Consider the following 19,008-nt stretch of genomic DNA (forward strand, 5'->3'; position numbering starts at 1 on the left):
GACTGAGAGTCATTGGCATGGTCAGAAGAAATAATCTACCTATATTTTTAAACCAATTGTGATTAACAATAATGAAATGTGTCTCGAATTTTATTTCAGATATGAATAGTGTATTTCCAATCCATCTTGACAAAACTAAAAGAAATATTAACTACAGTATTGAGAGAGACAAGATAGTTTCCTTGAGTGTTAAAATTTGGTTCTTCCCAGGTGGGGAGATAGGAATTTTTTGAGTCCACTTTCTTCTTTATAGTCAGAATATGAATAGAGGCAGTAAACTGCACCCTTTGCCAAAAAATTGCTTTACTACATGGTAATAGCTTTGAGATAGCACTGGGAGTTACTGTAACATTATAAAGGTCCCATAAATCTTTATTTGTGAGGTTCACCGAACAATATTGTCAGCTTTGGTATGCAATGCTCAGTTGAATCAGTTTCATATAGAGTATTATATTGATCAATTACAAGTGCCTACTCCGACAGTTTACCCTAAAAGTTGGGATTTTGGCAGACAGCTCAAAGGGACATACAGTACTGGAATACAAGATGCAAATATTTAGCTCTAAGGAAATAATGTTCCTTTAATGAATGAAAGCTGAAATGATCATAAGACAATAAGACATAGGAGCAGAATTACATCATTTGGCCCATTGAGTCTGCTCTGCCATTCAATCATGGCAGATCCTTTTATCTTCTCCTCAGCACCACTCCCCAGACTTCTCCCAGTAACCTTTGATTCCTTGGCTAATCCAGAACCTATCAATCTCTGCCTTAAATACACCCAACATCTTGGCCTACACAGCTGCCTATGGTAACAAATAACAAAAATTCACCACCCTTTGGCTAAAGAAATTTCTCTTCATCTCTGTCTTAAATAGATGCTCCTCTATCCTGAGGCTGTGCCTTCTTATACTAGACTGGGAGTCACTATGGGAAACATCCTTTCAACAATATCTAGGCCTTTCAACAATCAAAAGGTTTCAATGAGACCCACATCATCCTCCTAAATTCCTGCGAATACAGGCCCAGAGCCATCAAACGTCCCTCATATGATAACCTTTCATTCCCAGAATCATCCTTGTGAACCTCCTCTGAACCCTCTCTAGCGATAGCACATCCTTTCTTAGATAAGGAGCCCAAAACTGTTCACAATACTCAAGCTGAGGCCTACTAGTGCCTAATGAAGCCTCAGCATCACATCCCTACTCTTATATTCTAGACCTCTTGAAATTAATGCTAGGATTGCATTTGCCTTCCTCTCCACCGACTCAACCTGCAAGTTAACCTTGAGGGTGTTCTGCACAAGGACTCCCAAGTCCCTTTGCATCTTAGGTTTTTGGATTTTTCCCTGTTTAGAAAATAGTCTGCACATTTATTTCTTCTACCGAAGTGCATAAAAATGCATTTTCCAACATTGTATTTAATTTGCCACTTCCTTGCCTATTCTGCTAATCTGTCTAAGTCCTTCTGCAGCCTTCCTGTTTTCTCAACAGTACCAGCCCTCCAGCAATCTTTGTGTCATCTGAAAACTTGGCAATAAAGCCATCTATTCCATCAGCTACATCGTTGATATACAGCATGAATAGAATTGGTCCCAGTAACGACCCCTGAAGAACACTGCTAGTCACTGACAGCCAACCTGAAAAGGATCTTATTATTCACACTCACTGCCTCCTACCAATCAGCCAATGCTCTAACCATGCAAATAACTTTTCAGTAATACCACAAGTTCCTAACTTGGTAAGCAGACTCATGTGTGGCACCTTGTCAAAGGCATTCTGAAAAATCAAAATATACAACTCCCACTACATCCCCCTTTATCTATCCTACTTGTAATCTCCTCAAAGAATTCCAACAGGTTCGCCAGGCAAGGTTTTCCCTTAAAAACCATGTTGACTTTGTGCTATCTTGTCCTGTGTCACCAAGTACTCAATAACCTCATCCTTAACAATTGATACCAACATCTTTCCAACCACTGAGGTCAGGCTAGCTCATCTATAATTTCCTTTCCACTACTTCCCTCCTTTGTTAAAGAGTGGAGTGACATTTGTAATTTTCTAGTCTTCTGGAACCAGGCCAGAGTGCAATGATTCTTGAAAGATCATTACTAATACCTCCACTATCTCTACCACTACCTCTTTCAGAACTCAAGGGTGCAGTTCATTCGGTCTGAGTGACTTATGTACCTTTAGGTCTTTCAGCTTTTTGAGGACCTTCTCCCTTGAAATAGTAACTGTACCCTCTTCTCTTCCCTCGCATCCTTCAACACTTGGCACACTGTTAGTTCCTTCCAAGCGAAGACTGATGCAAAATACCGATTTAGTTCATCTGTCATCTCCTTGTCCTCCGTTATTATTTCTCCAGCCTCATTTTCTAGTGGTTCTATATCTACTCTCATCTCTCTTTATTTTTCCCATACTTGAAAAAGCTTTTTCTACCCACTTTGATATTGTTTGCTAGCTTGCTTTCATATTTTATCTTTTCCTTCCCAATGATCCTTTTAGTTGCTTTATGCTGGTTTTTAAAAGCTTCCGAATCCTCCATCTTCCTGCTAATTTTTGTTTTGTTGGATATCTTCTCTTTTGCTTTGACATTAGCTTTGACATTCCTGTCAGCCATCATCGTACTATTTTGCTATTTGGGTATTTCTTTGTTTTTGGAATACATCTGTCCCGCACCTTCCTCATTTTTTTCCCAGAAATTCACACCATTGCTCAATGTCTCCTTCCAATTTACTTTGGCCAACTTCTCTTTCATACCACTACTATTTCCTTTACTCCAATGAAATACTGCTACAGCAGACTTTACTTTCTCTCTATCAAGTTTCAAGTTGAACACAATCGTAGTGTGATCACAGTCTCCCAAGGATTCTTTTACCTTAAGTTCCCTAATCATTTCCAGTTCATTAAATAACACCCAATCTAGTGTTGCTAATCCCCTAGAAAAGTCAAATGGCAAACTGCTCCAAAAATCCATCTCGCAGACATTCTAGAAATGATGGATATGTACTGGGAATCTGCTCAGTAGTATCAATGGAATCTGGGCAGATTGCTGAAGTCAAGTGCCTGCAGGTGGCAGTTTCTTTGTGCAAAGGCCATCTTGAAAAACATTCAAGTCTACATCCAGGTGCACCTTGTCAGGAAGTTGCCATGAAGGTTTTGTTTCAGAGTAATGTTACAACACTGCAGCCAAATGCCCATACCTGCTCACCTTACTCCTGTGAGAGAAAGGAAGTTCCCATAAGATTCTCTCCCTGAGTATGAAGTTTGTCACCTGAACAGGATACTATGAGAATACTAGACCAGTGGCAGAAACCTGGAATGATCCCCAGTCTAAGAAACTTAGAGCAGCCACGACTTTGACCTTCATGTGAAATGCAATCCAGGCACATTGCTGAGGCTGTTTTTTACATTGCAGGACATCATTGATCTTAGTGAAGTCAATGAATGGAATTTGAGTATTAACCGTTTAAACAGTGGAAAGTCAGAGTTGGTAATTACTGGTTGTTCTGTGAGGAACAAAAGGGTCTTCTTAGAAACTGGATCCATTTCCAGCTCACTGATCTGTTGCTTAGCCAACTGTTCACGTTGGTTTGGATCCAATTATAGCTCGAGAGATAATTCAGTTCAGTGATACTGGGAGATGCAAAGTGGTTAATGGAAATACCCAGACATAGTACAGAGTATCTTGTCGCTCCTCCCATGTTTTTTCCCCACCTCTACTTGCAGCTCCAATACTGGCTCACTTTCCAGCAGTCTGCCTGCCTGCCCGCGAAGCTATAGGTTTCACAGTAGACATGACCAGATACATTTTGATACATGAGTTTGTGTGTTAAATTATGGGAACAATATGTTGCTTTCATTTATTTTATCTAATTTTGCAATTGTTTCAGGAGATATTTGAAAAGCGTGTAACACTTCAAGATGTTGAAGCAACACACATCAAAGTTGCTAGTGAACGCAGCAGGTCAGGCAGCATCTCTGGGAAGAGGTACAGTGACGTTTCGGGCCGAGACCCTTCGTCAGGACTTCGTCAAGATGTTGAGCTCCAGTTTTAAGGCAGCCATTTTTCAGTGTTGAAAATCACGATTAAAGCAAAGATTGAGTGTTATATTAGTATTGACATCATTTGGGAGGGTTTATGTTGGAGAAAGCGAGATCTGTACAGGCCAAGATATCTGGATGCAAGTGTAATTTTATCTTACACAGTGCTCTTGTTTTAATTATTTGATGGAATTTCTTGACCATTATTTGCTGCTACCTGTAACGGGTAGCTGGAGAGCTGCTTTGTCATAAGATATGGGTCACTTCTCTTTATTCATTGTCAGTTACAATATATAGACAATAAAAAAGCATGTTGGCATGTTGATCAATTGCATTAGTTTTACAGAAAATGCATCCATTGTGGAGACAAACAAGAGACAAATTATTTCTATGAAATATAGAATATAATAGATTACATTTCACAAACTTAAATACCCCAACTGTTTTGTGCTGAATTGAGAGTTTATGAAAGTTGAGGTTAAATTCTTGAATTTCATCCAAAATAATAGGTTAAGAAAATACATTGTAGACCTGATAAAAGAACAGGTTGCTTTAGATATGATCCTATGGAAGGAGATAAAATTCATTAGTAATCTTAACAGAAAGAATAATTCTGAGGAACGTACCATGATATGACAGAATTTCACATTCATCTTGAAAATGACAAACTGAACTTTAGTTATAAGGTTGAATTAAAATAATTAAATAGATATGAGTTGGCTCAGGTAAATTTGGAAATTTTGATTAAAAGGCACAGTGATAGATAAGTTGTGGCAGACAATACAGAAATACGTTGTTATTCTCAAAGAATGTATGTTTCATTGAGAAATAAAGACTTCATGGGAAAAGCCATCTGTCCGTGGCCAGCAAAGAACATGATAGATTATATTAAATTGAAAGAGGAAGCCTAGGACCTGAAAGTTGGGAGGACGATTTTAGAAACAAAATCTTAATCAAAAATGATAGTAAGGAAACTGAAAAAATATACAAAAGGGGATATCAAAAGACCTTCAATAAGTACATGAAACAGATAAAATAATCCCTTTGAAGTTGGGACAAGAAAATGATAATAATATAGAATAAGGAAATGACAGCAACATTAAACAAGTATTTATGGCTGTTTTCACAGCAAACAACTTTGAAAGCAATGAAAAATAGTAGGTACTCGGTGGCCAAAAGCAAGATGAAGCTTAAACAATCAATATTCCTAGACTAGAAGTATAATTTTGAGATAAAAGGCAAACTAATGGGACTAAAGATGACAAGACTTGTGAACCTAGTGGGCTGCATTCTACAGTTCCAAAGTAAATGGCTGTAGAAGTAATGGTTGCATTGGCTGTGATCTTATAAAATTTCAGGTTTCATGGAAAAGTCCCAGCAATTTGGAAAACAGCAAAGTTCAGTACACTACTATTTAAGAAAGGAGGAGAGAAAAATGGGAGCTATAGAAATGTTAGCCTTACATTTGCAATCCAGCAGTGCTGGAGTTAAAACATAACACCCCAAAAATTATGATGTGATTAGGTAGAGAGAGTATAGCTTCAAGAAGGGGAAATAAGGTTTGACAAATTTATTGATAATTCGGAATTGTAACTGACAGGAGGGATGAAGTGGAACTAATTAATGAGTATTTGCTTTTCAGAAAGTGTTTGATAAGATGCCAAGTAAAAAGTTATTGTAAAAGGTAAAGGCACATGGTATTGAGGGGAATATGGACAGATAATTGGTTAACTGTCTGAAACAGAGAATATGGAAAAATATGTCATTTTAATGCTGGCACGATTAACTAGTGGAGTACATCAGAAATTAGTGATGTAATCTCCGCAGTTATGAAAGGGAAATTATATTTAACAAATAGCTTGGAGCTGTTAGGTACTGTATCGAGTGAATTAGTTGAGGGGACATAAGTGGATGTGGAGTACTTAGATTTTCAGAAGGCTATTAATTAGGCCTGATGTGGGAGTTTACTATTAGCATTTGTGTGAATTGACAGCTGGATAACAAGCAGGAAACAGGGCCTCTAACCCAACCATTCATAATTTACATCAATGACACAGCTCAGTGGATCACCTACAATACATAAAAAAGCTGAAGATGCAGCAAGTCACAAATAAAAAGAGAAAACACTGGAAACACTAAGCAGGTGAGGCAGCATCTGTGAAAAAAGTTGTTAATTTTCAGGTTGAAGAACCTTTATTAAAATTTCACCTTTGACCTGAAATATTGAGTTTCCAGCATTTTTAGCTTTTATTTTAGTTTCAAGAACAGCATTCCCAAATTTCCTGATGACATGAATGTGAACAATAATGTGACCTTAATATTCAATAATGTGAATGATAATGGAAGCAACAAGGCTTGAAGTAGCTGGAGATATGTTAAGGGAGGCAAGTAATATGGAAGATGAAATATACTGTGCAAGATGTGAGATTGTCCATTTCTGTAAGATAAAACACAAATGCTGAGTAACATTTTTTTTAAATGATGAGAGATTGGGAAACATTGATGTTTAAAGGGATCTGGGCATTCCTGTATACAAGGAAGGCTAACCTCCAGCGGGCAATTAGGAAGACAAATGTTATTGCAAAAATAAGGATGTTTCTTTGCAATTATGTTGGATTTTGGAAAGACTCACCTGGACTATTGTGTACAGTTTTGTTCTCCCTTTGTGAATGCAACAAAAATTCACCTGATGTCTCCTGATGTATTCTCGGAATGGAAACAATATCTCATGAGAAATTAAATGGGCTGGCCATCTATTCTCTGGGGTTAAGAAGAATGAGATATGGCCTCAATGAAACATAAAAGATCGTTAGAGAGCTGTGCAGTGGGAGAGGTGGATGTTTCTTGTGGCTAAAGATTATAAAACCAGAAGTCACAAACAACCAGGCAATTTATAACTGAAATGAGGAGAAATTTCTCAGATGGTGGTGAATCCTTGAAATTCTCTACCCCAACGTCTTGTGGAGGCTTAGTCATTGATTACATCAAAATAAAGATAAGTTTCTAGGTATTAAAGGTTTATAAGCATAGGGCATGAAAAGCATATTTAAGACAGAAGATCTTGATGAATAGCGGACAGGTTTGAGTAAATGAATGGTCCAGTGCTGATCCTATTTCTTATTTACAATTAACATAAGGGGAAAATGCACAGTGCATCCAAGAGAAATAGGCAAGCAAGTTGTGAGGAGGACACCAGTCATCGACAAAGGGATATAAATAAGTGCATGAATAAAAATACAGCATTTGGACAACAATGTGGAAATATATATGCACTCTTGTAACAGGTATAAAAAGTTGAGCATCATCTAAATAAGTGAAATTGTTAAACATGAATTTTCAGGAAGATCGAGATGTCCTTCTACAAGAAATTAACATGCAATCGTGCAGCATTTCTGAAGGTGCATAGCAAAATTGGAAGTTATTAGAAAGAGATTTAAGTACAAAACAATTAAAGTCTGTTCAGGCCTTTAATAAGAAAAAACTTGGTTTCTTTATTTCAACTGAGGATATTCTTACCTTGGATGTGGTACAGGGAAGTTCACCAGATAGACCCCAGAGGGAGTTATCTTATGAAACAAGGCTGAGCAAATTGGGTCAATGTTCTCTGTACGTTTGAAGAATGAGAAGATATATTATTGAAATGCATAGATTTAGAAGGAGCTTAACAAGGTAGATGGATCTTGTCTCCGATTAAGGGTTTAGCCATTTAAGGTAGGAAAATGGAGAAATTTCTCTCAGAGGGTGATAAATTGCAAATATTCCATCCGGTAAGCCATTAAATAAATACAAATCTGAGAGATTTTTGGATGTTAAGGAAATCAACTGTTAAGGGGATTGGGCAGGAAATTGGAATTGAGGCCAAGCTGTGATCAGCCAAGATTTAATTGAATGGCAGAGCAGGCTCAAGATCCTGTTTGACCTACTTCTGCTCTTATTGAAGCTCTTTCATCAGAGGCGTTATGGTGTCAAATACACAATATAAACCAATGAATTGTCATAAAGGATTAAACCCTCACAAATTGCTCCTGAAGCTTAATTTCGCCAAAAAAAAACTGTTGCATATATACATTACAGAGTCAATAAGTACAGTTAAAGTAACATTTTTGTTAGGTGAAAAGCACTTCTAAGCACTACAATGTAACACATTCTTATTCACTGCCATCAACAATGCTAAATGCAGCTTTCTGGCTGTCAGATGTCATGTCTTTGCGGAATAACATTACTTACTACCTGAAAGCTGTTATTACTCTGGTATTTATTACTGTAGCCATAGAAACCGATCCTAGTCAAAGCTGCCATTATCTACATTTCCACTTTCTAATTTTAGTAAACTGATGCCTCTTGCTTTGTAAAGTATTTTCTCCACTTCCCCCTAACTTCTTAAACAATCCAGATCGCCCACTTCAACTTAATTTTACCATCCACTAGTGGTCTCTATTTCTGCAATCTCATGTCTTCCCATTTCCTCCACTTATATACAGTACACTCAATATTTCTTTCCATGGCCCAGAACTTTATGAAAATATAACTTTCATATTTTATTTCAATTACCATCTTGATTTTTGTGTCAAAAGGAAAATTTTTTAATCCAGTTTTGAAATCCACAGCTTCATTGTCACTGAGTAAGCTATTGATGGCTCATCTGTCAACTAGGATTTTACTAATAAAGCAATGTTTACTCAGTCTGTCATCTGTTTCATTAAACTTTCACCTAGACTGCTTTACTAAGTATCCTGCTTCATTATTACAAATAGAGAGTGTATTTTTGATTTCAATATACCAGCTTACTACACATTTAAAATAGATAATGTTTGCAATAAAATTTGAGAGGCTGGAAGTTAGTTGGCATGTGTACAAGTAAGCTTACTGGTCTCTGCACAACTCAACAATAAGTATTTTGTTTATTGGCCAACCTCTTGGAAAACCATTTGTATCTGGTGACCAGGAAAAAAAAACTCACGAGAGAGCACAGGCCATCAACTCTTTGCTGTTGATGCTTCTGTAGCAGGCATTTTCTTTTTTTAACGAGGTTGAGTTGCTAGCTCGACGCTCGACCCAGCACGGATGGAAAACGTGTCTGAGGAGCCGGCTGGGTTCGAACATGGGAGCCTTCACTTCGAAGTCCGGCGCTGATGCCACTACGCCACCAGCCAGCTTATCTGGCGACCAGAGTTCCTGAATTGGCTTGACATGAGGGATGGACTTTGCCCTGTTTACTGCTACAATGTGACACCTACAAAAATGATCAGGTATCTAAGGTCATTGTTAGGGTCAGGGGATCATAAGAGAGAGGACTGGGTGGGAAGGACCTGCAACTAATGGTGATGCCAGTCGGTGTGGAGGTGGGGACTATAATTGCCAGTTTAGAGTTGTGGAAGCAGAAAAGAAGATAATCAGAGATTGTTGGTTTGCAGAGGGGATGATGTTGAATGATTGGTGAGGAAAGATGTTTTTCTGTTACATCAAGGTACAAGTTTATTTGGGAGTTGGTAAGCAGGAGATGTATGCAAGCCAATGGAGAGCTGATAAGTAACCAGTTATGAAGAATTCCCAGAGCTGATTCGTGCTCTGTTCAGGGAGGTCACACAAGCCCCTTTGAGTCATGCAGTAGAGGGAGTCATACACACTCTGAAAGCCTGTTACTGCAGTTTCAGCCTGGACTCTCATTGTAGGCACCTCTACTCTTCTCCATTGCTTTGTATGTACTTTACAACTAAATATATTAAATACAATTTGGATTGGACAGTTGTTACACGAGCATGGCGGTGGACAAACCCAAGTGCAGAACATGGGTGCGGGGAACAGAGTCGGGAGTTGTTATCACTGTAGCGAGCGTAGAATCAGTTTCCAGCAGAGTCTTTACCTGAAGTCTTGGGATTGGAGAGAATCCAGGAGCAATGCTAGACTTAGAACTGATAGTCTTAAGAATTATGAAACGAGATTACTTACACCAGAGTTGACCAACGAACTGGCAGCTCCTTGTTGTGATCACAGGGTCTTTATCCTGCATTTTCTGATGGGAAGCAGGTGTGTGTAGTTAATGGAACCTGGGAATGATTGGAAATTAAATGAGGGGATTAAGGCCCAATTCCTGAGGTAAATAGCAAGGTGGGGGAATTGCCAGAAGGGACAATGACAACAGTGTTGTATCTGTACAAATACATGTCAATTAAATAAAAGCATGCACATGGAGGTGGGCTTTAACTGGTATAGTCACATTGCAGACAGAGAGAGAACAGATCATTGCACATGCATAGTTATCAATCAATAATCAGCGCTAAGGCGAGGAGGGTCATTGCACTAAAAGAAATAGATCTATACATTACACTTCCTCCCCCTTTAGATTAATGCAACACTAAATGATATACGTAACAAAACATTCAATTTCCCTGTCATAAAACATATTCAAATAAACATGCCTTCACAATAACAGTCCATAACTAACTTCACTATACTAAAGATTCAGTCTCTTGGGTGCTGCTCTGTTTCTTTCGGGATAGCTCGTCTGGACCAATGGAGTGGCATCGCATTTGGCAGATGTCTTGTCAGAGACACCTTTCTATGTTGCAGGTGTTATGCTGCTGTCAGTGACATGATCATCACTGAGAGCTAAGTCCAGTGGCTGTAATGCATCTGTCTTCTTGGATAAAGATGACTCAGGTGTGTTTTTTGGCTGATCATCCAGTATCTGGTCCATATGACGTCTCCATGTAGGAGCTCCAACATCCACTGTGAGCATCATTGGTCCAGTTCTTCAGCTATCCTATCGGGTGTCCACTTGTCTTCTTGGTAATCACGCGCTAGGACTGATTGTCCAACCTCCAAGTTCCTTGCTGATTTACTTGGTAACTGGCAGAACTGTTTACTCTGCACTTCCCTTCAGCGATGTGGTTTCAGGAGGTCTATGTGAGTCTCAGATTCCTGTTCATGAACAGCATTGCAGGTGTTTGATTTGTCATTGCATGACCAGAGTTCCAATACACAGAAAGGAAGTTGTCCACCTTGTGCTGTAGAGAAATGTTCTTCTTGTCCAAAGCTTTAATAGATTTCTTGACGACTTGGACAAACCTTTCAGCTAATCCATTCATTGCTGGGTGGTGAGGAGCTGACTTGAAATGTTTGAGGCCATTTTTCCTCATGAACAGTCTAAACCCTTCTAACATGTATTGTTGTTCATTGTCACTCAAAATTTGTTCAGGCAGGTCATTTCTAGTGAAAATAGTCCTCAGAGTGAAGACAGTCTTTTCTGAGGTCATTTATTTCATTGGTGTGACCTCAGGCTACTTTGAATGAGCATCCACAGCAATCAAAAGTATGTTCATGAATGGCTCAGCAAAGTCAATATGTACTCTTTGCCATGGTGAAGATGGCCATTCCAATGGGTGTAATGGTGCCCGTATGGGTGCATTTTGAACCTTGTAGATCCCAAACAGCTTTTGGTGAAGTCTTCAATCTGTCAATCTATTCCCAGCCACCAGACAAGGCTCCGGACAAGATTCTTCATTTTGCCTATACCCAAGAGTTCTTCGTGCAGATTCTCTAACACCCTGGAGCATAGTTTAGAGGGAACTACAACACGAGATCCACACATCAGAGTTCTTTGACAGACAGTTAGTCTCATCTCACCAGGAACTCTGGAAACATAAGATTACCACAAGCTGGCCATCTTTGCATGCTGATTTCATAGACTTTTGACAATGTCAGGTAACTCCTTGTTCCTCTTCATATTTCAGAATTTGTTACTGGCAACTGGTCCACCAGTACTGTGTGGAACAACTCTACCGGGTCACAGAATGAAGACTTTTCATCTTCCGTTGTCAACAGTGGAAGACGTGACAAGCTGTCAGCACTGCTGTGTTGCTTGGTACATTTGAGCTCTATGTCATAAGAATGGGCTCCTAGAAAAAGTGCCCAACATTGTAACAGGTAACAGACACGTCTGGGATTGAAAATGGACGCAGTGGTCTGGTGATCTGTCATTAGTATATATATTTGTCCATAGAGATAGTGGTAGAATTTAGTAATTCCCCATGCTAGACTAAGGGCCTTTCAGTCAATCTGTGCATAATTGCATTCCGAGCTTGTCAGTGATCTTGAAGCAAATGTAATCAGCCATTCAGATCCATCTTTTATAATGTGAGACAAAATGGCACTAATGCCATAAGTAGACATGTTGCATGCCAGTCTAATGGACAGAGACGGGTCATAATGGGTGAGCAGTTCCTCTGTTGTTAATAGTCTCTTTGTTTCCTTTAATGCTCTTTCATATCTTTTTGACCATTCCCACTTTGCTCCTGGTCTGCAACAATGCATTCAATGGGTGCAGCATTGTAGCAATGTTTGGAAGAAACTGGTGGTAGTAGTTTGCAAGGCTCAAGTATAACCTGAGTTGTGACACATTTTTCTGTTTGGGTACTTGTAGCACTGCTTCAGTCTTTTCTTGTGATTTATGTATGCCATGCTTGTCAATGAAAGGTCCACAATATGAGATTTCATTCTTGAAAAACCCACATTTCTATTTGTGGCAGGGGATACTGCACTGTACACAGCACAGGGTTGATGCTCAATTTGAAGCCCCTGCATACGCGAACAGCTCTGGCCTTCCCTTTCTTGATCATCGGGACAATGGGCATGACCCAATTGCTCCAGTCAACCTTGGAGAGAATGCGAGACACCTCCAAGCTCTGAATTTCAGCATCCACTTTAGGATGTAGTGCGTAAGGCACTGGACGCGCTTTATGGACTCTTGCTGTTGCTGCTTCATCCAGTTCAATTCTGGCCTTCATGCCTTTGAATTTACCAATACCCTGCTCATTAGTATTAAGCAGTTATAACAGTCTCTGGCTAGTGTTACCATTTGGGTTGCAGTTGCCTGTTGATGACACATTGAGAGCTTTAATTGTGTGCCAGTATAGTTGGATTTATCTCTACCATTCATGTCCGAAAGCTGCTGGCCCACCACTTTTCAGCACAAAGCTCTAACTGCAGTGTTTTCCTCCATACTTCACATTCACTTTCAGTTTGCCTTTGCGAGATACTTCTTCATTCATGTAGATCTTTAGCTTCACTGAGGTCTTTTCTAAAGGTAGCTTAGAAAACAGTCTGTTGTAGACTGCCTCAGGACTTACAAACAAAGCTGACGCTGTAACCAGCTCCATTTTCAGTTTTACACCAGACACATCAGTTGTGATCCGTATGATTTCACAATCTGCTTCTGTAATGCTATGCAGTTCTAGGCGTGGCAGCTCACCTTTGTCAGAGACTCTGTTGTCTGATTCAGTTTCACATTCAGTCACTTTATGCTTTACTTTAGTTTTGTGTTTGGAATTTTTCACTCTGTTCTTTGGTTGTGCTTTTTGTCTGACCTCCACAATCTCTCTATGTGACCTTGTCTATGACACCTTCTGCAAACTTTTTCTTTGAACCAACAGTCATTTGCATTATAGAATAATTTGCCACATCACTAACAGCAAGAGTGAATTTATAAGGATCCACCATGGATGTTAACAAAGGGACACTGCATAGTACACAGCGAAAGACGCACAACCAACAAAGTTAAAGTGAAAGTAACCTGACGATGGCCTTAGTTGGGAAAGCTGATGAATTTGATAGTGCTAATGAGGACTGGCTTTTTGCACCATTCAGGGACATTTTTTTGCCTTTCACATTCTAAATACTTTTTCAGTAGTTCTGCTGTATCCTTTGCAGCAGTGTCTAATGATGTTGCAATGGTCAATGCCCATTCTAAGATTAGTCCTCTTTGTGACAGTAGTCTCTCTTGACTGCTTGGACTATGCATGCCACACACAAGCCTGTCCTTTAATGCATCAGAAAACCCATTCCTAAACTCACAGTACTGAGAAAGTTTGCACAGTTCTGTAATGTATTCAGAAATGTTTTCATCCTTTGACTGGTTCCCTTTGTAAAATCTAAATCTCTCAGCTATTTCTAGTGGTTTAGGGCTCAAATGATTTTGTAAAATTGCAACAATTTTGTCAAATATCTTGCTTGTAGGTTTTTCAAGAGTTACTAAGTTTGTAAAAAACAGTACATTCTAGCACCCATTAAGCTAAGAAGCAGGGAGACTTTATTTTCCTCATCCACGTCGTTCACATTACAATACTGTTCAAACCCTCTTCATATGCAATTTCCAGTCCTCATTAGCACCATCAAGTTCATCAACTTTCCCAACTAAGGCCATCCTCACATTATTTTCACTTCAACTTTGCTAGTTGTACATCTTTCACTGTGTACTAAGCAGTTAGTCATGTGTCCCTTTGTTAGCATCCGTGACAAGTCCATATGAATTCACTCTTTCCTCTTGCTGTCTCTCTCCTTCCCTCCGAAGTCTGTCGTCCCATATCTATTGGCGCAGTTGCTGATACTTGCTGACATTTAGGTTTGAACTTGTTGCCAATTTGTTGTGTCTGTACATCTACCTATCAATTAAATAGAAGCACAGATGTGGAGGTGGCTTTAACTCATGTATTCACATTGTAGAGAGAGAGAGAGAACAAATCAATGCACATGCATAGTTATCAGTCAATATTCAGTACTAAGGGGAGTCATTGTGCTAGGAGAAATAGATCCATACATTAGAGACAGCACACAAAAATCTGGCAAATCTAATTTAAACGTGGCAGGCTCATTTTAAGACTAGTTGTTCACTTATTACCTTGACAATCATTCACTTGGCTGCAGAAATATCTGAAGTGAATGGACCAGAAGATACAGCCAGTGGCCACTTTATTAAGTACACCTGTAAACCTGCTCATTAATGCAAATATCTAACCAGCCAATCATGCGGCAGCAACCCAATGCGTAAAAGCATGCAGACATGGTCAAGAGGTTCAGCTGTTGTTCAGAGCAAACATTAGAATCTGAAGAAATGTCATCTCAGTGACTGACGGTGGAATGATTGTTGGTGCCGGATAGGGTGGTTTGAGTATCTCAAAAATTGCTGACCTCCTGGGGTTCTCATGTACAACAGTCTCCAGTGTTTACTGAGAATGCTGTGAAAACCAAAAAAAAATCCAGTGAGCGATAGTTCTGTGGGCGAAAACAACTCATTAATAAGAGAGGTCAGAGAAGTATAGTCAATCAGGTTCAAGTTAACAAGAAGGTGACAGTAACTCATAACCACACTTTACAAAAGTGCTGTTCAGAAGAGTATTTCTGAATGCAGAATGCATCAGACCTTGAAGTGGATAGGCTACAGCAGCAGAAATCCATGAGCATACAGAAGAATGTCCAATGGTCACTTTATTAGGTACAGGAGGTGTGGTTCTGAAACCTCTATAATTGGTAGGGTATCATGTGAAAATTATTGCAACTATTTTGCATTCTTAAGTACTTCCATGGCTGCAAGAAAAGGCAGCTGGAACCATGTTTGATGATATTTTGGGAAGAACATGGAACAGCACAAAGGGAAGCTTGATCCCTGAAGTAAAATTTTGATCCAGAGCCAATGTGGAGCAGAAGGAATTCACCTCATATGTTAGAAGTTAAGGTACTCTCAACTGCAGTTGTGTCTAGTAGAAATTAATCATTGAAACGTTTGCAGATTAAGAGATTGGAATGTTGATTTGGAATCCCATTACTGCAGCCTAATGAATAACTGCAAGGTTTCCAAAGAATAATTAAACAAATCATTTGGTAAGAAATTGGTTTACTCTCAAATGAGTGTAAAGCAGGGGACAGAGGTTCCCATTGTTGCTTGGGGACCTGTTAAGATAGGTCATAGGTAAAATAATGCTAAAGCAGACCTGACAAACACCAAGAAAGCCTGCTTCTGCAATTATATATGCATATCTGATAAAAACATCCAAAAAATGGTGGCTGGGTATATTATAAGCTCTTGGGTGTCACTGCTACAGTTTAAGTTCCTCCAACATATTACCAGATCAGAAAGTGTGGTCCTAATGTAGATAAATGGGATTAATGTAGATGGATGTAAAGGATGGCAGAGAAATGGAAAGGCCTGTTCTGTGCTGTACAAATCCATGTTTGTAAGACTCTGAATTAGAGAGAAAATGGCAAACTCAGCAACTCATTAAGTCCCCAATTTTTCTTTACATTTTAATGTTTCGATTAAACTGAAGCATGTGATGAAAAATCAGGAACCATTAATGCTAACTTCTGGGGACTGGTATTTTATTTCAGTCACACTCAATTGGTACCTGAGCATCTCTTGGTTAAGAATGAAATTATTTATTTACCTTTATGAAAGTGTCATATTTCTGGAATTTTGCTCCCTTTTCTACAAAATTGTTTAGATAAGTAATGTTAGTTGGAATTTCAAACGTATGATTTGAGTTCTTCAATTGTTCCACTCTCTGCAGTACATCAGACAGGTTTGAAGAAAAGAGCAAGATACTAATGAAGTAGCTAGCGTGATGATTTCTTATACTCAATAAAATAATCATTTTGCTCAAATGCCTTGCTTTGAAAAGAAAATTATCACATTGGAAAGTCTGTATTGTCACATCGGGAAGTAGTAATCTATCTTTTATGTATCACTAGAAAAATAGAAGATAGAATTTAAGAAAAGAGACTAACACCTGAGTTTTTTTTTACATTAGCTTCAGTTGTTTTAAAAAAAGCTAGAGGAGCCTTGCAAAAATCAATTTCTCATAAATGCCAAGGGAACAGTTAACCCTCGTTCTCTTCTCACAGAAGTGGCATGACCTGCTGAAAATTTACAGCATTTTCTGTTCTTTTTGTAATTGATAGTTAACCATTGACTGATGAGTGGTCAAAGTTTTGAACTTACTGGACATGGAATTTGCCAAGATTCAACATGGAGTCCAATAACCAGTTCACTCTTGCTGAGATTTCCCAGCATTTGTACTGAGAAATATCCTCCTGGATCCTGCATCAAATCTGACTTCATGCAGTATACACTATTATCTGTTATTCTATCAAGTGCTGCAGAGGAGAAAATCAAGGGGAAATATGCTTCTTTTTATCATCTACATTCAATGTTTCTAAATTAAGGGATTTAGCTAAAACAAAATTAACTAATTAATATAGTTTAATTATGTTTTATTTTATAATTGCAAGTTTTGAATTGAAATAATGTAATTCATTGATACATAACTGGTTTCATCTCACAACTATTTCCCAAGTCCATTTTTAAAGAGACTGAAGAATTAAATGTACAGTATTAGAATTATACCAAAGAAAAAATATATACGGACATCTCTGGCAACCTCTGGCAAGTAAAAGGTTCAGACCAATTGACGAAGCAATTGATGCTGAAGTGGAAAATACTGTACAGCAGTGCTAGACAAGTATATAACTGTGATAAAAGAACATCTTAGAACTCGATTGTGAAAATGCTAATACCAGCCGAAGATTGTGGTCTGAGGCACAACAAAATATTTGAATCATTCAATTCACTGTCAACTGGGTATGTTACATAATTTGTGCTCCTGGTCCTGCTTTTCAAGAATGCCTGGCATTGACACTTGCAAGGAGATGCCAGTAATCAGTTATGTTCTAATGGCTCTTGTAATAATCACCCTAAATCTTTTTTTCAGCATCCTTCTTGTGCTTAAACACTGTCATATAGTTCTGCTTAATATTGAGAGTGCTTTCTTTAGCATGGAAGCAATATTTCATTAAAATACATCTTCAGAATCACATGGTTCAGTTGCACAAATTTGTTTTTTAAATATCAAAGCTATTTTGTATTAACCTCTGACTTACTGCAATTAGAAGTATGAAATAAAACACTTGAGTACTCCTGTTCTATTCGTATTTATGCGAGAGATCTCTGCAATGCACCACAGTGTAATCATGATTGTGGACAAGAATGTACTGCTGGAGCAGCCTACTGAGTTAGTAGATCTTACCATCTCCCTACTGTAACAACGAGTTTTTTTTAATGACTTAGGTTCTCTATTGTAAATTTTGGTCTGTTAATATATTAGATGACAACTAAAAATTGCAATTTATTTAATAGTGTTTGATATATGTGGTACAGCTTTGTATGACAAAGATGTAAGCTCTGGTCAATGTCATGGCACTAAACATTGAAGCTCAAGGTATACTTATGTTGCTTACTGACAGCTATTTTTATGGGTCACTGCCTATTGAGGATGGAATGGGCATTTAATTGCCCAGCACAGAAATTACTAATCATTCCAGCCAACCGTTCCCGTTCAGAAGCCTTTCCACAATCTCTAATTAAAAAGATGCAGTAAAACAACAAATAAGCTAAAATTTAGTTCAGTAATGTCAATCTTACCTCAGATAAGAAGATTTCAGTTACCAGTACTCATCCAAAGATTTGACTACAAATTGCATGCTGTTGAATGAAAGCTGCCTTCTTTATTTGGGATATTAATCAGAGGTCCAATTTAAGAAGATGCAAAAGACTCAATGGCATTATTCAAAGATGAAAGGTGATCTTCCTCTATCCTAACCAGCAGTTACCTCTTCAATTCAGTGCAAACAGATTATGATCATTAGTTCATTGAGATTTGTGTGATCTTGATGCAGGCAAAACATTGCTCTGATAGAACAATGATTACAGGTCAAAATATTCATTGGCTTTACAGTGACTTAGCCCTTCCAGATTTATAAAACGGACCTTAAATGCTTTCTTTTCCATCCCAGAAACTGAGTCACTAAACAAATCAGGTTCAGTGTTCTGGGCTGGCTTACAGAGTTAATTGTCCATCTCATTGTGGTTAATCAGTCAAACTAGGATATTAATGGATACCCAAAGGTCGCCCCCACCCCCCACCCCTTGGCAAGTAGTAATGAAAAGGTGGTCAGATTGCCAGCTGACTGTATTGGCCTGCAGCCATGCAGCAACAGATTCACTGAAAGCTATCAGACCAAGAAGTTAAAGTGGACGAATACTGGCATAATTTACCAAAGGAAAGCACATAGCAATAACAAGATTATAATTACATACATTATTGGTTTTACTGAGTTTCTATAATGAACTGAAATG

At 38.5% G+C, this 19,008-nt stretch overlaps 1 long non-coding RNA gene across 2 annotated transcripts in view; it reads right to left on the bottom strand.

Annotated features, from left to right (window-relative positions):
* The window catches only part of LOC134349337 (uncharacterized), a 29,171-nt gene extending 10,476 nt beyond the window's left edge, over positions 1-18,695 (bottom strand). The window contains exons 1-3 of one of the 2 annotated variants that reach the window (XR_010018648.1): positions 18,295-18,695; positions 9,993-10,090; positions 7,560-7,647 (exon numbers count right to left, since the gene is read on the bottom strand). This is a non-coding gene — a long non-coding RNA (uncharacterized LOC134349337). The remainder of the gene's footprint in view (positions 1-7,559; positions 7,648-9,992; positions 10,091-18,294) is intronic. The other variant, XR_010018649.1, reaches the window with a different exon arrangement.
* Between the last annotated feature and the right edge of the window lie 313 nt (positions 18,696-19,008).

Source organism: Mobula hypostoma, chromosome 7, assembly GCF_963921235.1.
Source record: "Mobula hypostoma chromosome 7, sMobHyp1.1, whole genome shotgun sequence".
NCBI lineage: Eukaryota > Metazoa > Chordata > Chondrichthyes > Myliobatiformes > Myliobatidae > Mobula > Mobula hypostoma.